Source organism: Berghia stephanieae, chromosome 7, assembly GCF_034508935.2.
Source record: "Berghia stephanieae isolate SIO BIC M18660-M18661 chromosome 7, UCSD_Bste_1.3, whole genome shotgun sequence".
Lineage (NCBI taxonomy): Eukaryota > Metazoa > Mollusca > Gastropoda > Nudibranchia > Aeolidiidae > Berghia > Berghia stephanieae.
The window spans coordinates 34,137,350-34,156,417 of NC_088366.1; the positions used below are offsets into that span (position 1 = coordinate 34,137,350).

At 35.9% G+C, this 19,068-nt stretch overlaps 1 protein-coding gene across 4 annotated transcripts in view; it reads right to left on the reverse strand.

The window, feature by feature from the left end:
- LOC144977130 (metabotropic glycine receptor-like) overlaps window positions 1-19,068 on the reverse strand; it is a 424,917-nt gene that overhangs the window by 335,322 nt on the left and 70,527 nt on the right. For all 4 annotated transcript variants that reach the window (XR_013646243.1, XM_078921968.1, XM_078921969.1 and 1 more), the window contains one exon: window positions 3,226-3,371. The gene's annotated coding sequence lies outside the window, so the exon portion shown is untranslated. The remainder of the gene's footprint in view (window positions 1-3,225; window positions 3,372-19,068) is intronic.

Here is a 19,068-nt window from a genome sequence, read left to right on the forward strand (position 1 = left end):
AGGACTTCAAGGAATTCCCAGATTTGATAGTTTTAACAAAATTAGGGTCATTTTAATTAATCGATATCTGTAGGACGAGTTTCTGGCCAAAATCTTTAAAGAATTGGGTTTTTTTCCCGGATATCGCGATATAGATCTTTGGTACAGTTGAGATTATTTCGATCTACCCTTCTCCTCTTTGTCTACACAGCAGTGATTGGGTTGCCAAATCTTTCAAATATGTCAAAAAGTACATTGAGATTTACAGCATACCCTACAAACATACATTAAAAATAAAATCGGATAAACTCCGGCTCCATGGGCCTAACGGCTCTGAAGAATAACTATCTTAGGTGTATTAAAAAAATATAATACGGGCATGATGTCAATTAATTCTTAAGTAACTTTTAAGATTCTGAAAACATGAAAAATGAACAGTTTAGGAACAGGCACTGGTGTAAGACAAATATGGATGAAACAGTGCCAGATAAAGCAAAGAGAAAAATACAAACTAAAACCATTTGTAATGTAGCGGATAATAGTTTACATCGGACGCTCGTACTCTTGTGATAATTATAAGCATTAATAAATTAGTCCAGCTATCTGATACTGCCAGTGGTGTAACGATAGCACGTCCTACCTATAAAAAGGAGGTCTGGGTTTGGAGTAAAAGTCGAGGAGTGCTGATTTTTGGCGGATGTTGTTTTTTTCATGCATTTTTACGCTTCTGTAATGTTTGGTGTTCTCATGCAGTTCTATTTCCTCCAGAGCTTTTTTGTTGTTGAAACGAGAAGAACTCGCTCGCTCTCTGATCATTTGATAAATGTTTATTATGCGCATCCACAGTCTCGGCAGGCTGATTTTTGAGGGACACTTACTTTTTTCTTGAATTTGTCTATCTGCTTTATTTGGCCTTGTGTCATACACACCTTTTCGATTTTTATAATCATTCGAATGTAAACCGGGCTTTGACGAATGAGTAAATGAGCACAGGACGTAGCGTGACTATAAAATGACACTGTTACCAAAGAGTAAGGTTCATTTCCGGATGAACTAGTGTTAATTGTATGCAATTCATTTCAAGGGATGAGATGTGATGTCCAGCGAAGTATACGAAATATACAGGACGTGGGCAGTAGAATTGAACACCGGAAGTATAATCAGACACTCTAATGAACTCCCATGATTCCACCTGGACAGTGAAAGATGGAACTTCCGGTCGGAGACAGCCATTTATCAACCTCAAGCGAACATGCGCAGTGGGCATTGGAATATTTGGAATGGGTTTGATATATCGAGATGAACAGATATAATGACAGATTTGATTAATGTGACAATATGTTTGGGATCTCTATCAGGAAAGAAAGTTTGAAATGAGAAAGAGAAAAGGGGAGAGATGGACAGAGAATAATTATAATATATATATATATATATATATATATATATATATATATATATATATATATTTAAAGAGAGAGAGAGAGAGAGAGAGAGAGAGAGAGAGAGAGAGAGAGAGGGGTGGGGGATTTTTTATAATTCCAAAATAATGATAGTGTAGGATAATGATAGCAGTAGGAGAAAAAAAAAGAAATCCAAGTCCCCGGTATGAGAGTTTTTGCCAGGTTGAGGGTCCATTAAATCGATTGATATTTGAAGGATGAGTCGTCTGGCCAAATTTTTAAGTACGGGTTTTTCCAGATTACGTCAGTGTTGATATCGCATGTTTTAAAAGTATTCATATTTATTGTAAAAGCGCCTGGGGGATAAGCGACGTTCGCTATAAAAATCCCTATCATTACCATTACCATTACAAATACTATCGATATGATGACCCCATAGCAATTCCCGTTATCAGACCTGCAATTAAATACTCGTCTGTTGGAACTTGTTAGGACCGTGATTTGAAATTTAAAAGAAATGGTCCAGACGAGCTATCACTACAATATACAGGCGTCGCAACTATGGAGATAAAACACGAGTTATAAATAAATAAATAAAATGAATTAAATCGATGTGAGAAAAAAATATAAGATTAGAGAAAAAGCGGAGGAGTATCTCTTGGGGCTTTGCGTGGATAAAGTAGTCCCCGATTTATGGACATCCCACCGTTGTGTGTTAATACGCGAGGCAATCACAAGAAGTACCGGTCAACCAGCCAATCTCATCAATATTCATTAAGTTATGGCGAAAAAAATCACCCGCCGGCACTAGCACAAACTTTTTGTGGCATAGCCCAAATCAAAGGTCAACGGGTCATGATATAAGGAGATGAGGGTGGGGAGGAGAGGCGAGAGAAAGACGGAAAGAAGCTGGACAGGGTGGGGATGACCAGGGCTGGAGATATTACCTATACTCCGCAATATTTGTTTTTTCCCGGGAGGAAGACGCTCAAATATGGGATCGGACAGAGACCCATTTTTCATGCCTTGATAGGATTCTGGAACTTAATAATGATATGTTATATTTACCTATATAATTCTATTTTGTTTTGCTTAAGATCAGCTACAAATTATTTCCTATATTGTTTACTTACACTGAAATAATTTTATCTCTGAAATTCATCGATTCATCTTAATCTAAATTATCACAAACGCGATTGTTGTAGATATGAGGTGTTCTGAAATGAAATATGCACTTTTATCTTTTTACAACAACGTCTGGAAAATGTCAAAAAGAAAAACATTAATAAATGACAACAAAAACATATGCAAATATAATATTCATAACAGATATTATAACCTATTTATTGTTGGTCCTGCTGCGGACTGGACATACACTTCCAATGCGTTTTGAACTGGAAGAGAGGAAGGTGCGACACAACGACTTCTCTTTTGAAAATATCAAATTAAGAAACGAGGGAGCAGGCACCGGTATAGGATAGAGTACTGAACAAGTGTGTATGAAATGTGACAGACAAAGCAAGAAAGAAAAATACAAGAAAAAAAGAAACCCAAAAAATCAGTCTACCTCGGATGGGTTTTTCTTTTTTTTTCTTGTATTTTTCTTTCTTGCTTTGTCTGTCACATTTCATACACACTTGTTCAGTTCTATATCCACGACTTATCTGCCCTATTTGCATAGTATAGCAATCACTCTCATCATTTACTGAAAAATGACTGTTCGGACTGTCCGAATCAAGTCAAGAGGCGTGGTTCTATTCCCCACCAATATGAGTTAATTGATCGGGCTGGCAGAAATGAGGAGTATCTTACTTAACCGCATTCCAGTTATATTAATTATACTCACGTGAAAATGGTCAGTATCAGAAAACCATTCTCCGTAGGCCACAGCGTATCTTGTGAACGTATCCCCCGGAATGAGGTATCAAACATCCACGGTTTTTGTACAGCATCGCCTTGATTGCCATCTTCTCTCCTTGGAAATGTTGTGTTCTGTTATTAAAAAAAAAAGATATCTATAAATTAGCCTATACCAAGTCTTGTAATTTTTTTAGGAAAGCTCGATAATTTAGAGCGAGAAAGAATAGAACATCATATTGTTCCCCGAGACGGTCGTTTCGATGCTTCAGATTCTCCTCCAGTCGACAGTCAAACTGGATGTTTTAAATTGTAACTGGAAAATATAGTTGTACCATTCCATTTTCTAATAAAAAGGTGTTTTCTAGGGGTGAATTGTGTGCTAATAAGTGATTTTTAATTTATTTTTTAAAATACTAAACGATTCAGAAACACGCCTACTGTAAATAAAATGGTACCTTAAAATTAACTCACGTTCCATTTTGTAATCACAATATTATAATCAATATTTAGCATCTAAATCACCCAGACTTTAATTACTTTCAGGCAATGGGTCACACATGCACATTAGACATTCAATGTCTGTGCAGTCTTTTTCCAGGAGACAATTTCTTGGATTATTTTAAGTAATATGGAGCGAGTTGGACGAGTCATTAAGTCGTGACACCGTGACCTGGGAGACCTCACTCCAAGAACGTTGGTCTTTTTTTTTTCCTTGAGCAAGATTATCAAAACTTTAATTCGCTCACTTGCAAAATGACTGGTGGGTGACTTAGTCTGGCATATCCTTAAAATTCAAGTCACGATGCAAGAAGACGATCACCAAAAGACACTAAAAAGTGATTTGTCGTTCGTTTCGAATGATTCCCCTGGTTATTCGATATAACTCCCTCTCCACTTCCTTGGGCTCCATAGGCAAAAAGAAAACGTGGCAGATCAAAACTACCTAGTGGCGTACTGTTGAAAGAGACAGAAATGCTGCAGGTTGGACAATTTGGGACTAAGCGAGGAACAGCGGTTTTAACTTACAAGGTAGAAACAGCAAATCGAGGCCTTATGAACTACTTGGCACTTTCTTTTGGTAATTATCGCCATTTAGTGTGATATAGTTGTTTTTTTTTTTGTTTTTTTTTTTTTTTTTTGTTTTTTTTTTTTTTTTTTGGGGGGGGGGGGTCAGTGTCAAACTATGATTTAATGAAGTCTACGCCTAGGTCATTTTCTGAATCTTGAAAAATACGGGCACAGACAGAGCGGGCGCTCAGTCTGCAGACACTCTCGTGAAGACCATTGTGTCTCTTCGGAAAGTTAAAATATTTGTTCTGCTATGTGGTCTAGTGGTATGACACTCGCTTTCGGATCCGAAGGTCCTGATTTTGATTCCAGCTGTGAACAGCGCATAGTTGAGTCATTGGAGAAGGCATTTTACTTTCATTCTCTCACTGCACTCAGGTGTAAAATAAGTATCTGCCCGTTAACAGTGTTGTAATATCATCCAACAGGCCTCATGTTTCGTGGTACATGTTAAACGTCAGTGTTGACTAGGGACCCTCTGTAAAGCGCGTTTGCACGTTTAGTAGATATTGCTCTGTATAAATGATCAAATGCTAAAATGCTCAAAATAAACAGCATGGAAATGAAATCTAAGTTGATTAGTGTTAGTATATATGATATAGGGGGCGAAGTGGCCGAGTGGTTAAGGCATTGCATTGTGACCCGGAAGGTCACATTCGTTTTTTTTTTTTCCTTGAGCAAGATTATTAACCCCCAATTTGCTCACTTGGACAACATGAGTGATTCCTGTTGACATCATACATCTTGTTTGATGAATTATCTATATTCCTTCGTGAAATGCCTAGGCGATGATATCTTATGATGTCGTGGCGGAAGGGCATAATAATAAATATATGATATAGCAATTCCTCACTGATATAAAAATCTGATAAAAAACAAGATTTTATATATAATATTTCCAGCTTCGTCAGGTTTCTTATCCCCGTCCACCCGTCATGACCCGTACATGGATTCTCATCATCCTGAGTAATTCACCATTGTACTCATTCGACCTTGCAAGTGGCTAATTACTGAGAGAAAGAAAATCTCCCCGTGCAAAGTAATGAATGTGTTCTGGATTATTTGCCACTCGCGTGAACACATCGAGCCAGCGTTGCACCGTCGTATGGTCTTTGCTTTGTACCCAGAAGGTACCGAGTTCGACTCCCCGCCTAGTTTTGTGGCCTTGAGCAATGCGCCTCATCAAAGCTTACTTTGCGATTATGCACTGCGGCTGACGCCTGAGTTATTCCAATCTTCCTTTGGAATAGACCATAAAGAGAAATGTACCCTTAGTGTTTTTGTTTGAGGGGGAGGGGGGTTGTTTCTTTTTATTTATTTATCCCCCCCCCCCCTTTTTACACTCCTTCCATCTTTTATTCTCCTACCATCAACAAAAGCATTTGCAATGAATAATTTAGCCACTACACTTAACTTTTACTTTAACACTTTACTGCTAAGACGGCTACTACTACTACTACTACTACTACTACTACTACTACTACTACTACTACTACTACTACTACTATTACTTCTCCTACTACACTACTGCTACTATTACTACTCATATATTTCATTAATTAATCATTCTTATCACACACTATAATTCAGAACCTTAATCAATATAGATCAATATTTGCTTAGTTTCTTTAGAGTTAAAATTTCTCGCTACTCTTTGAATAAGGTGCTAATTTATTCATTCTTTTTTAAAAGTACGTTACGACATATCTAGAAGACCCCCAACCACTATGTGGTGAAGAGAGGTGTCAGAATACATCTCGGCTCCAACCCTAACCTACACCATTGCCTGTGAGGCTCTACCAACTGAGCTACACGAACTTCCATCCATTTGCTTACTTTTGCCATCATTCTTCCAGGGTGATGCAAATCAATATGAGACGATGGATTAATCGAGTCTTGGAGAGCTCCAATAGAAATATGAGATTTTCAAAACACACGACCTGTCTTTGTTCGATGATTTATGGAACGTAGGAGGAGGTAGAGTTGAGTCCAGGATGAATGACGACAAAGAACGAGAATTAGATAGAGAGGTTTAGCCATATTATTATTATTATTATTATTATTATTATTATTATTATTATTATTATTATTATTATTATTATTATTATTATTATTATTTTTAACTGCCATACTCTTGAAAAATTCGTGTTAAAAAATGTGATCAGAAAACTCGTCCTTTAAATATCGATCAATTTAAGTGACTCATATCGTACAAAAATTCCCGTACCTCCGACTTTCCGAAGTCCCGGGTTTGAGCGATTTTGGCAATGTGACGGTGATTTAAATCGAAGGATATGTGAAGGACGAGTTTTGTGGCCAAATTTTTGAATACGAGTTTTTTTTTTTTTTATCCGCAGCACTGTAGTAACTGGTTAAATAAAGTGTAGCATGTATCTGTCATATGATCAGCTAATTTTAGGATATCGGGTAACCCCTTTTGATGTGATATAAAAATATACGATAATATATCTAAAATTATAGTCAGTGTGGGCTTTTTGTTTTCGTGTAAACATGCCAGTGACTCAGATTTTACTTTATTCCGCCCCTCCCATTGGAAAACCCTTATCATTTCTTAGTAAATACGTAATCGTTGAATAATGATTTGAACGCGTTGAATAAAAACTTTATTCAACGATTGCAGAATATTTTGGCACATTTTATTAGTGTGAAATATGATGTAAAAGACAGCTGATTTGGTATTTAAAAATAAGCTTTTAGTGCGCATGAATACAAATCCAACATTTTTAGCAAGCTCGTTGTGTTATTGGGCACGATAAGAATAACTCGTTTAATAAATACAAATAGATGAAAGGATCGTATATTATTGTATAACGATTTTCATGTTATATGAGTTGCCGGAAAGACCCCACAATTTTAGATACGTGCTGATAAAACCCTTTATTAGATTTATAAACCGATGCGAAAAATAACCACTTTATAATAACTGATCATGTGTTACTTTCGCAACACGACGTGATATGCAATGATTTGCCTTAACGTCCAAGAAGTTTCAAAAGTATTCTCAACAGCAACATTAGTGAAATACCCAGGCGTGTATATCAAAAGGTTTAAATCACATATTTGTTTTGTATTTATTCAATCATTCATAAATCCATTCATTCTTTTTCGTTCATTAATCTATCCATTCATCTTGTTTGTTTTAGACACGAATTAAGTTATAAGATTATATAAACCAAACTAGACAGAAAAATTCGTTACAGTTATCTTATATAGAGGGCGTGTCCCGATTGCTCAGTGCACTCGCTTCACAAGCAAAGGGACCGAGATCGATCCCGGGTGCAGTCGAGATGTTTTTTTCTGATCTCCCTGTCTACCCAGCAGTGGATGGGTAGCTGGGTTTGTTAGATCTGGCGGCACAAAGTAATTTGTGATAGACTAACGTCATATCCAAAGGATAGCAAGCAATTGCTATTGTCCGTTTCACACTTTAGGACCAGGGATAAACGCCGGCTCCATGGGCATAATGGTTCTGAATGACTATTTTGTATATTATAAAGATGTCTGACTAGATGACAAGAATCGACAAGTTTACCATTCCCTTTAACCACTAACGCTATGTCGGCACATGGTTTCATTTCCGGTCTGGACATTTGAAAGGGACATAACACTTCTATATATAGGGAATAAAAATCAGTCATTTCTATCTACTATAAACAGTGATCAATATGGTGGTGGAGGTGGTGGTGGTGGTGGTGGTGGTGGTAAAAAACAAGAGGAAGAGTAGGAGGAAGTAAAGAACAAAACTGAGGAGGAGAAGGATGACTACGACGAACACGGGGAGGAGGAGGAGGAGGAGGAAGAAGAAGAAGAAGAAGAAGAAGAAGAAGAAGAAGAAGAAGAAGAAGAAGAAGAAGAAGAGGAGGAGGAGGAGGAGGAGGAGTCAGTCAGTCACGTGAAAATAGGATCAAAAAGAAGATGACAAAGACAAAATGTTTTAATGCAGTTCCGAGTTTGTAATTTTGAGTTTTGATCCGACACAACCCAGCAGCCTAAATGGAACATCGCTGCACCATTAGGTTTCCGGTATGAGAATTGATTGACAAAGAGTTTGATCAAACAACAATTCTTTTGAAATGAAGGAAAAAAGAGAGAAAATAGCTATGAATATTAGCGTCACAAATTTGTCTGGATAGGCTGTCAATGAATGTGGGTTTCGTCTCAGTGATGCTGTTGTTTTGGGGATATTTGATCAATTACAGGAATGAATATTTGATGAAACCGTTATCATTTTAGTACAAAAATTGAGACAAAATAGAGACACTGAAATATGAGGAGCTGGATGTGGCGAAGGGGACTTTTTTTAAATGTTGACTATGTCGGATATATTTCTTTCAACATGAGATAGAGCCACTCTTGGTCGCCTTAAGAACAGTTTCTACGGAAAATGTTTGTTCTTGTCATATGTAAATGTTGCTGCTCGAAGCTCGAGGAAATAAATAACAATGTGAAATTGAATGTATGCTTCAATGCAATATACGAAAACAGATAAAATGGACGTTTCGGATCTCCCCTTTATCAACAAAACAGGATGAATGAAACACTACACACGAATGTTGGTGTCATAAGACAAGTGCCCAGTTTGCTCAATGGAGTATTGTTTTACTTAAACAATTAACAACACAACTGAATTAATTAACAATTCATCTATTTTGATACAATTCAAAAATTACTTCCATTTATCCGAAGGAGAAAATGATCTTGGGGTCCTACTAGCCTAAAAATGACGTCAAAGTACAAGTCCTAGTCTTGATCTTGACCAGTTTTCAATTACCAGTATTCTATGATTGTATTTTTCGATTTTACATTGCCGTATTGATACATTTTTCCTGACATTCAAAGTTGTGTAAACCTGTCTGTGAATGATACAATGCAAGCTATATGAGATTCTGTAATTATAAACTATTGTATAAGGCATTTAAAGGATAATTCCTATTAAGCCTTTAGTAAGATGAGATGAGATGAGACTACAGGCTACACATTCACAAGTTCAAGTCCGTGGCCTTCGTTTCCTTATAGTTATAACGTGGTTGACGTCACTCAGTCTTTGTTAATGTTTTTATTTGCCATCTATGTTTGTGAGTAATTCTCAATAAACTGTAATAACCACACTATAAATGTTCAAGGTTACATATAGTTTTGTGTGTTGGCCAGTTATATTTCCGGATGGCAATGCTGTGAGTTTCTTTGCCAAGCGCACAGCATCTATAGTTTGACACTTAAACTTGAATTTTGACGCCATTTCTTCGTAAGTGCAACGGCAAGTTAGTTGTTAGTGTGCTCAAGGAAACAACTGATCCCATTGGTTTGATCTATAGAATACAACTCACGATTTGGTGTTTTTGGGGGTTTTTTTTTATCTCGGCTTGTATGTTGACGTCATATTTTGCTCAATGTCAGGCTATAAATTTACGGAGGCGACGTTAATGGGCATGATCTATATTAACTTTCCATGTGCTCGAGGTCATTGGTCACATTGAAATGTGCTCAAAGTGACCCACTTAGTGAAAAGTGTTCACAGCTTTTTAAATATCTAACATCACGATTTTTCACTTGATTCAGCTTGACACATGGGTATATTTATAACCTTTATAAACAAAGCAGCGTGTTTACATTTGTTCAGAAATATCCAATCGTTGGACAGCAACAAATCATGTGATTGATGACCTGCTTTTACGAAGACATGAATATAGATCGCTCCATTTCTCATCCTTCAATCCTTGTGCCACGTATTGAGCAAGTCATCTTGCCCAAGGTCGCTTGAGGCCAAGTACACACCCTACACACACACACACACACACACACACACACACACACATATATATATATATATATATATATATATATATATATATATCGGCTTTTTTAAAAAACTGCCAAATTCCTGTCCTGTGACGATAATTGGATCTTTGAAATATTTGATGCATATATTGTTAGCAAATACTTGCTTACACAGTATCACGACACATTACTAACTTGTATGAAACATAAAAAACGAAAATCGAGAGAGATTCAGGATAGCTATGACGTTTTGTATTGACGGGGGTAGAGGAAAATACCCTGTCCTTTTTTTTGCATGATGGCTTTAAGTCGAATTTTTAACAAAATGGAGTGTCTTGTTGTATACACCTATGAATTCACCTGAAGCAAATTGCCATCTTCTAACATCCTCATAAAAGTTTGTAACAATCAGACTTTTAAAAGTTTTATTATATATTAATAAAGTCTGTCCCCAAGGGGGCTACTCATTCCTGTAACGGCAGTGAAAATTAACCAATTAAAATCCTCTTAACAATAGAAGTGCAACTAACAATGTTTTCTCGCCGTAGCGACCCCTTTTCCATCACGGCCGAAACTACAAACACATGATTTTTTTCATTCAGTGTGATTTCCAGTTCAACACCGCTTCAAGAATGGTGAGTAATGTTCAACATTAGACCATGACCCTCATTCCTGTTACCAGGGCTTGTTATTTAAATTAGAACTTGTATTAAAAATAAAAAGTATCAGTTTATAGCTTTTTTAAGGCTCTAAATAATAGTCATACTTTAATGTTGGAGTAAATCATATTTTAGGGATAGTATGAATCGAAGCGAGATAAACTCATCCCTGTTACACTCATTCCTGTTACACCTTGTTTTGTAACAGGAATGAGGGATGAAACAGGAATGAGGAAAACATAACAGGAATGAGTAACAGGAATGAGGAATGTGAACTTTCATAAAATGAAACACATGTTTTATTGTCACTAAGTCCTTTGGAGCATAATGGCCCATAGAATCGGAGCTTATCCCTGTTGTTGTAGCATGAAACAGACATTTAACTTATGAATACGAGGTTGGTCTATAGCAAATTACATTCCCCAACAGCACTGGTACCATGATATACACCTGGGTGAAGCAAAGTGAAGCAACAGGAATGAATTTCCTTGATTAAGGAAACCACTCTATGGTTGTGGAGGTTTTCGAACCTGTTATCTCCCAGTCGGGAGTCCCTTTCGGTAACCACTCGGCCACGGCGCCTCACATGGTTTATCGATTCATAGCATATTCCTTTGTTTCATAAGGATGTGTTTGGTAAAGTGTTTTGTAAACCACTGAAGTGTTACAGGCCTATGTCCATTGAAGTGGTAACATTCATTGTTACAACGTTACCATTAAAAACAATTTTTATTGTTTACATATTAATTTCTTCCATTGCTGAAAGACTATTTTTAGTGCAAAGTTACCTCGCCAATACCAAATGCCTAATGTCCAAACATAGTTTGTTGCCTGTTAGGCTCAGATACATTTTAGATGATTACTATGATTTTAACGGCCCGGTATCGCTTGTACAAATGTGACATTGTATCACATAATAGTCTTCTTTGTTTCTTGACTTTATTCATGTTACACCTTGTTTTGTAATAGGAATGAGGGTGGCGAAATGTAACTTGATATTGTAGTTCATTTTCAAGGGTCATAGCTTTGTTGTAACGATTGTTTCATTTTGTTTTCTTATCACAAAGGCCAAAAAAGTCATGATGTCAGCCGAGAGCAACAACTTTACCGTCAAAGACGAGATGGAGTTCCTATTCGACGTGCTGTTAATCTTAAAAAAGAACAAGACAAATACCAGAGCGACAAATCGAATGGAAAGAAAAAGTCCATAAAAGATAAGACACCAAGAGAACAACGCAAACATAGAAAGAATTTGATAAAAAATTATCACACACACACTACAAACCCGAAACAGCAAAATCTTGACCTGAGTTACACTCCATCCTCACACTCAAAATCTCCACTCCAGTATGTCTCTCGTCAAAGATATCAAGCTACTAAAACAGCCAATGAAACCTAAATGTTGAAAAACAAAGTCTTGAAGAAGTGAAAAGGCTGTCCTCTCTTTCTCAATCGAAAAAGAAATCCGAAAAGTACAAAAAGCGCTTGGACAGGTCATTAAAAATTTTAAAAAACTTTCGTTGACACCCCGATCAAAAACTAGAAAAACTTTTGAAAGATAGCAGAAAAAACAAAACAGTGAAAAGAACATTACAAAATCATTTTGCACTCCTATAAGACATCAAACATTTGAGGAACAGAAGGCACATGTACACATCCGTGAAACATCTGGCAGCTGGTATGACTCTCAAAAAATATAAACTCTTTGAAAAATTCGGAAACGACGGCAAATGCCTCCAAAATTTCCAGATCTTGTCAAGCAAATAGTAAGAGATTTTTTCCTGAAAGGTGACACTTCTAAATTAGCTCCAGGAAAGAGAAATACAAAAACAAGAAATAAAGTCAAGAAACAAAGAAGACTAATACGAGTATGTGATACAATGTCACATTTGTACAAGCGATACATCTCTTGCGACCCATACGTGTGATTTTCTTCATTCTACCGACTTAAGCCATTTTGGGTTGTTACTCCAAGAAAAAGGGACAGTGAAACATGTGCATGTAAAAAATGTGAAAACATTAACATGCTTGCTTCAGCGCTTTGGAGAAAAGGAGTCAAGAATGTTCAATAATGTTGTTGGTCACATCAATGAAATTTCATTCATTTCTACAAAGTGATTTGAAGCAACAGTTGCACCGGTTGACTTAAACAGTGAATCAAGTGATGAACATGACCAAGATGACATAGACATTAAGGCGATGCCGACTGAAATCGATTACAATGGTTTTATCAAAGATTGAATGAATGGAAATCATTTGATGAAGTGGTTGATGAATGTGAAAATCAAGCATTACGTGTTTGTGAAATAGTTGGGGCCAGCAGAAGTGTAATCAAAACTCGCATTGGTATTGACAACAGGTGTACACGTTTAATTTCAAATAATATACCTAGATCTCTGTGTGATGGGAAACAGTTATTTCCTGTCAAGCTGAGGGCCGATGGGGATTGCCTGCCTGCCAGTGGTGCAGTGTATGCATTTGGCAAAGACACACAAACAGACGAAATACGAGTAAGATTGATACAAGAGCTGGCTTTACACAAGGACCATTATTTGTCAGATTCAAACCTTGCTTCACTCAATGACAACATCCAGACAGTTGTTGAATTTTTGTCACAAACTTGGACCTTTATATTCCCGATGTTCACAGAAATGATAAAGATACCCCGGAAGAGTTGTTCAAACTGGACGTTATGTCATTAAGTAAATCAAAATCATACATGGGTATGTGGTAGCTTCTCGCTCTTTCCATTGTTTTGAAAATGCCTCTTTTGTCTGTTTATCCAAACATTCCGAACTGCAACGAAAGAGTATCGTGAAGTTAACAAACAATGTTGGTGCTCTTTTGCGGGTCTCTACCAACATAAGCCCCAAATCATCGTATAGGCGCCCTAACCATTTTGTTCCCCTTCTGAGTTTCAATCACTAAGCGTATTGAATTTATAATCCTTTCGAATAAATATGTTGTAATTACTCATTCCTGTAACAGAAAACTCATTCCTGTTACGCCACTCATTCCTGTTACACAAACTCATTCCTGTTAAGAATACTTTTTCATGTTTTTCATGCTAAATATAAATACTTGAAAGGAAATATTATTTGTGGTGGTTTAACACTTATATACCTGGACTCTGGTAAACAATTTTTATTTTTGTCATTTTCCTATAAATTTTTGGAGATGATGATTGCTCAAATAATATCCTTTGTTTTCAAAAACTGATTTCTGAATGCCTTTTGTAAAACAATAAATGTCATTTTGTTGTCAAAATTAGTGTCAATGCTCTGTGTTTATTGTTTTTCAATGTTTTATTTCAATAGTTGTCCAAAAATGTGTTAACTTATGTAATGTGACATATTTTTTTAAGCGTAACAGGAATGAGTCACATGTAGATTGTAATTCATAAATACTTGAATAAGTGACCAATGAAAACTCATTAAGCCCTGTTATTACAATTTTATGTCGCATACATATCACAGAAAGCATACACAAAATAATGAGTATGTTGGAAATACTTGACTTTTTAAAAATTGGAGGACTCGAATTTGGCGTTATTTTGAAAACGGCCGATATATATATATATATAATATATATAATATATATATATATATATATATATATATAGCCTTTTCGCAACAGCACCATAAGATCCCGTCTCCCAGGCATTCCACGAAGGAATATAGATACTCCATCAAACAGGAAGTCTGATGTCAACAGGAATCACCCCATGTTGTCCAAGTGAGCAAATTGGGGGTTAATAATCTTGCCCAAGGAAAAAAAAGAAAGTGCCTAAATATAAATCAAGTCAGCAGACAAGTCGGTGATATTAAAATCTCACCAGAAATTACTTTCAATGAGAAATAATGAAAATAAAAGTTGTTTGAGCGATAGAATAATAGAATTCTTCCTCTTTTACATTGTGCGAAACGGTCCCGATAAGCTCAGTTGGTAAAGCACTCGCTTCAAAGCAAAAGGGCTGAATCGATCATGGGTGAAGAGATTTTATTTTCTGACCCTTGTTCACCCAGCAATGTTCGGAGAGCTGGGTCTGTTAGATCTGGTTGAAAGTATTTTATGATAGAATTGTAGCATGCAATTGTCATTTTCCGTTTCATGCTACAGAAATCGGGATGAACTCCGGCCTTGTGAGCTTAATGGCGTTAAATGAAGAACAACTACTTTTAAGTTTTGAAACCCGAACGTTATTCTTATCGTGAATTCACAAGCTAGTGCAACGATTGGGGGGGGGGGGGGGGGACACGTATGTAATTCCAAAACACGAAAGTGCAAGAATTTACCTGAATATTATTAGCCAGATTACATTCATGTGACGTGTTTCGGAAGACAAGAACTTCACCCCCCCCCCCCCCCGATCTCTCCAAAACCCTATATGCTTTCCCAGCTTGAGACATAAATGATGTCATGTCGGTTAGTTTTTTTTTGTTTTTTTTAATACTGGTATTATCCTTTACACAACATTGTTATCAATAACATTCTTCCAACATTGGCCTCTTTTGCCTTTAATTCTAAAGACCTGTCGCGATATATGACAGTTTCGGTCAGCTGACTTGGTTGCTAATTTCCTCTGTTCGCGTCTGCTCCAGATTACTTTCATTGTCATGTCACTCTAGGCTTTTTTTCCTGATTTTTTTTTCTTCAATTTTTAAATCATCATTTTTATATTAAAAACAGAGCGGTTCATAATGGAGGTAAAATCTTGTGTTTTGTCAGATTTTTATTTGAATTCTTAGAGGGAGTTAACCTCGACTGATAAGAGACGGACTTCGGTACTCTAATTCAAAATTCTTCAGAATCCTCGTCATCATCATCATCATCATCATCATCATCATCATCATCATCATCATCATCATCATCATCATTCATCATCATCATCATCATCATCATCATCATCATCATCATCATCATCGTCATCTTTACCATCATCATCATCATCATCATCATCATCATCATCATCATCATCATCATCATCATCATCGTCATCTTTATCATTATCATAAATCATTATCATTGTTATCATTATCGTGGTTGATGTTATTGTCGTCAACATCAACAAAACAATACCATGATAACCTCGATCATTATCATTATCAACATCATCATCATCATCATCATCATCATCATCATTATCATCATCATCATCATCATCATCAACATCAACATCATCAGCAGCAGCAGCAGTATTATCGTCATTATCATATTAATCATAATCATCATCAACAACAGAAGTATTATCATCAACATTATCATCATTATAATCAACATGAGTATCTTTAGGATATATTATTATTTACCCACTGATTCTTGAGTTAATTCTGCAAACTACAAGTAAACTGAACCGCCTGAAAATTTCAATTCAGAAAAATCACATGGACGAAACACTGAAAGAAAAAGAGGAGGGTGGAAGAAACAAAGAGGACAGAGAACGAAGTGGATGAAATTGGTGTAGAAAATTATAAAAAATGAAATTCATTTGAAATATTATGAGAGTAATGAATTATATATATATATATATATATATATATATATATATATAATAATAAAGAAAAGAGAGAAGAGAGAGAGAGAGAGAGAGAGAGAGAGAGAGAGAGAGGGAGAGAGAGAAAGAGAGAGAGAGAGAGAGAGGGGGGGAGAGGAGGGAGGGATAAGAGAGTGAGAAAGAAAGAGAGAAAGAAAGACAAAGAGAGAGAGAGAGAGAGAGAGAGAGAGAGAGAGAAAGAGATGGGGTGGGGGTGATCGGTGAATGCAATCAACACCTTAGCTATACTTCATCGTGTATCTGTAACCATAATTAATTATGAATATTTTATTACAGTTATCTACAAGCCGGGATTTCAGAATTCATTTATTTTTCAAAATTGATTACATCGTAAAGACAATAATTTGAATAGAGGAAGATTGGAGCAAATATGCAGGAAGAGAAGGGGAACAGGAACAGAAGAAGAAGAAGAAGAAGAAGAAGAAGAAGAAGAAGAAGAAGAAGAAGAATGGAATGCTGTTATCTTCCCGTGACCTGATAGCTCTATTGTGAGCACTTATTGGCATCTTGCCCTACATTTAGTGTTGATGTTTGACTTGGCTATCCTTGAAACGCGACCTTGAGATAATTTGGTGGGTTTTGCGCTATACAATAATAACCTACTTCTAAATTTTGATATCTAATCATTTGTAAGATCCTTAGAAATCACTTACGACAAAAACAATGTTCGAATGAGTAAGAAAATTGATTTTACCTGAAAGTGATGCTATATTTTATTTCAAATAGTTGATATTGAACTTTCCCCATGGCTCCTATATTAATATAAAAAATGCTAACTTTAATGTCAGCCACCTTAGAATAGAGTGATTGTCTATCCTTTAATGGAACTGAGGCTCAGAATCCTAACTTAATGACTATAATTTTGAGTTGTCGCATTATTCTGACGCGATATCAAGTGTAATTTTTTTTAAAGTCGAGTGTTTTCCTTGTATCGGAGCCTTCAATTTAGGTAACTTACGATGTACTATTATGCCGCGTTAAATGTTACTGATAGTATTTTCATGACGTGTTTTGAATTTATACTGGCTTTGGACTAAACACATTTTGTCAATTTCATGCTATGAGATTAAGTTGTGAATTAACGTTATTACGATGTGTATAACTATTTTAACCATAACTTTGGATCATTCAATACTATGGTTTTCTTCTTCTTTTTCTTCTTTTTCTTCTTCTTCTTCTTCTTCTTTTTCTTCTTCTTCTTCTTCTTCTTCTTCTTCTTCTTCTTCTTCTTCTTCTTCTTCTTCTTCTTCTTCTTCTTCTTCTTCTTCTTCTTCTTCTTCTTCTTCTTCTTCTTCTTCTTCTTACTACTACTTACTACTACTACTACTACTTCTTCTCTATACTACTACTACTACTACTACTACTACTACTACTACTACTACTACTATACTATAATATATAATAATAATAATAATAATAATAAATAATAATAATAATAATAATAATAATAATAATAATAATAATAATATAATAATAATAATAATAATAATAATAATATAATAATAATAATATAATAATAATAATAATAATAATAATAATAATAATAATAATAATAATAATAATAATAATAATAATAATAATAATAATAATAATAATAATAATAATAATAATAATCATAATAATACCAATTCTTCCTCGTATTATTTTCATCCTCTCTCTCTCTCTCTTTCTCTCTCTCTCTCTCTCTCTCTCTCCCTCTCTCTCTCCCTCTCTCTCTCTCTCTCTCTCTCTCTCTCTCTCCTTTATTCTCCTCGTCCTCTTGCTGCTACGGCATCATTCTCCTCTTCTTCTCAAACTTTATATAATATTTATTACCATCATTTTCACTATTAGACATCACTCCAAATGTCTGCTGTGAGATTCAAACATAATACCCTCCCACTTTGTCATGGACCTTTAGACAAGCCTTCGTGCTATGACGTTCGTCGTTGGAGCAGTAGGTCTTTGCTTCGAATACCTCTCTATCGGGTGAAGTGTGCAGAGGGGGGGGGGGACACAAAAATAATTTCTTTGAATAGGCTTTTTACCCACACACTCACGCTATCCAGGTGTTAAATGGGTAACTGGCCGGCAGTATCGATATTTGTTGAAATAAAGTAATTACCACCAGCTTGCACGCGTAATGTCCAGTACAACATGTTACATGTTACTGTCGATTTGGGACCCCTTGTGCATATTGCGTTATATAAAAGCTCAATTTTTAAACGAAAATTGAAAAACCAACAGACGTTGGACGGACAACATATCTCCCTATCGCATCCTTCCTCTTTCATATCATTTTCCCCTTTTGAGTTCCATCCCATCCATTAAAGGTCTCAAACATCACACGTCTTTAATCTTCTCGCCTTGGAAACGTGTGTCGCCATCTTCAAATTTCAATTTTGGTTGGGAATGAATAGAGATTAGAGAGGTGGGAGAAGGGTGGGGATATGGGAGGATTCGTGAAGTCGATTGCATTAGACAAAATACTGTAATTAAATTGGTTTCGTCAGTCATGTTTCAAAGCGTACAACGCTAAGCCAGCCATTTTTCTTTCTTTTTCTTTTTTTTCCCTTAACTAGTTAACTGTCATACATTGGAAAGATACATATTTAAAAATTTGGCCAGAAAACGTGTCCTTCAAATATCGATCGAGTTTAATGACCCTCGCGTTGGACACCTTAAGATCCCAGGTTTGAGAGTTTTTACCAAGATGATGGTCAATTAATTTGATTGATGTTTGAAAGACGAGTTTTCTGGTCAAGTATGT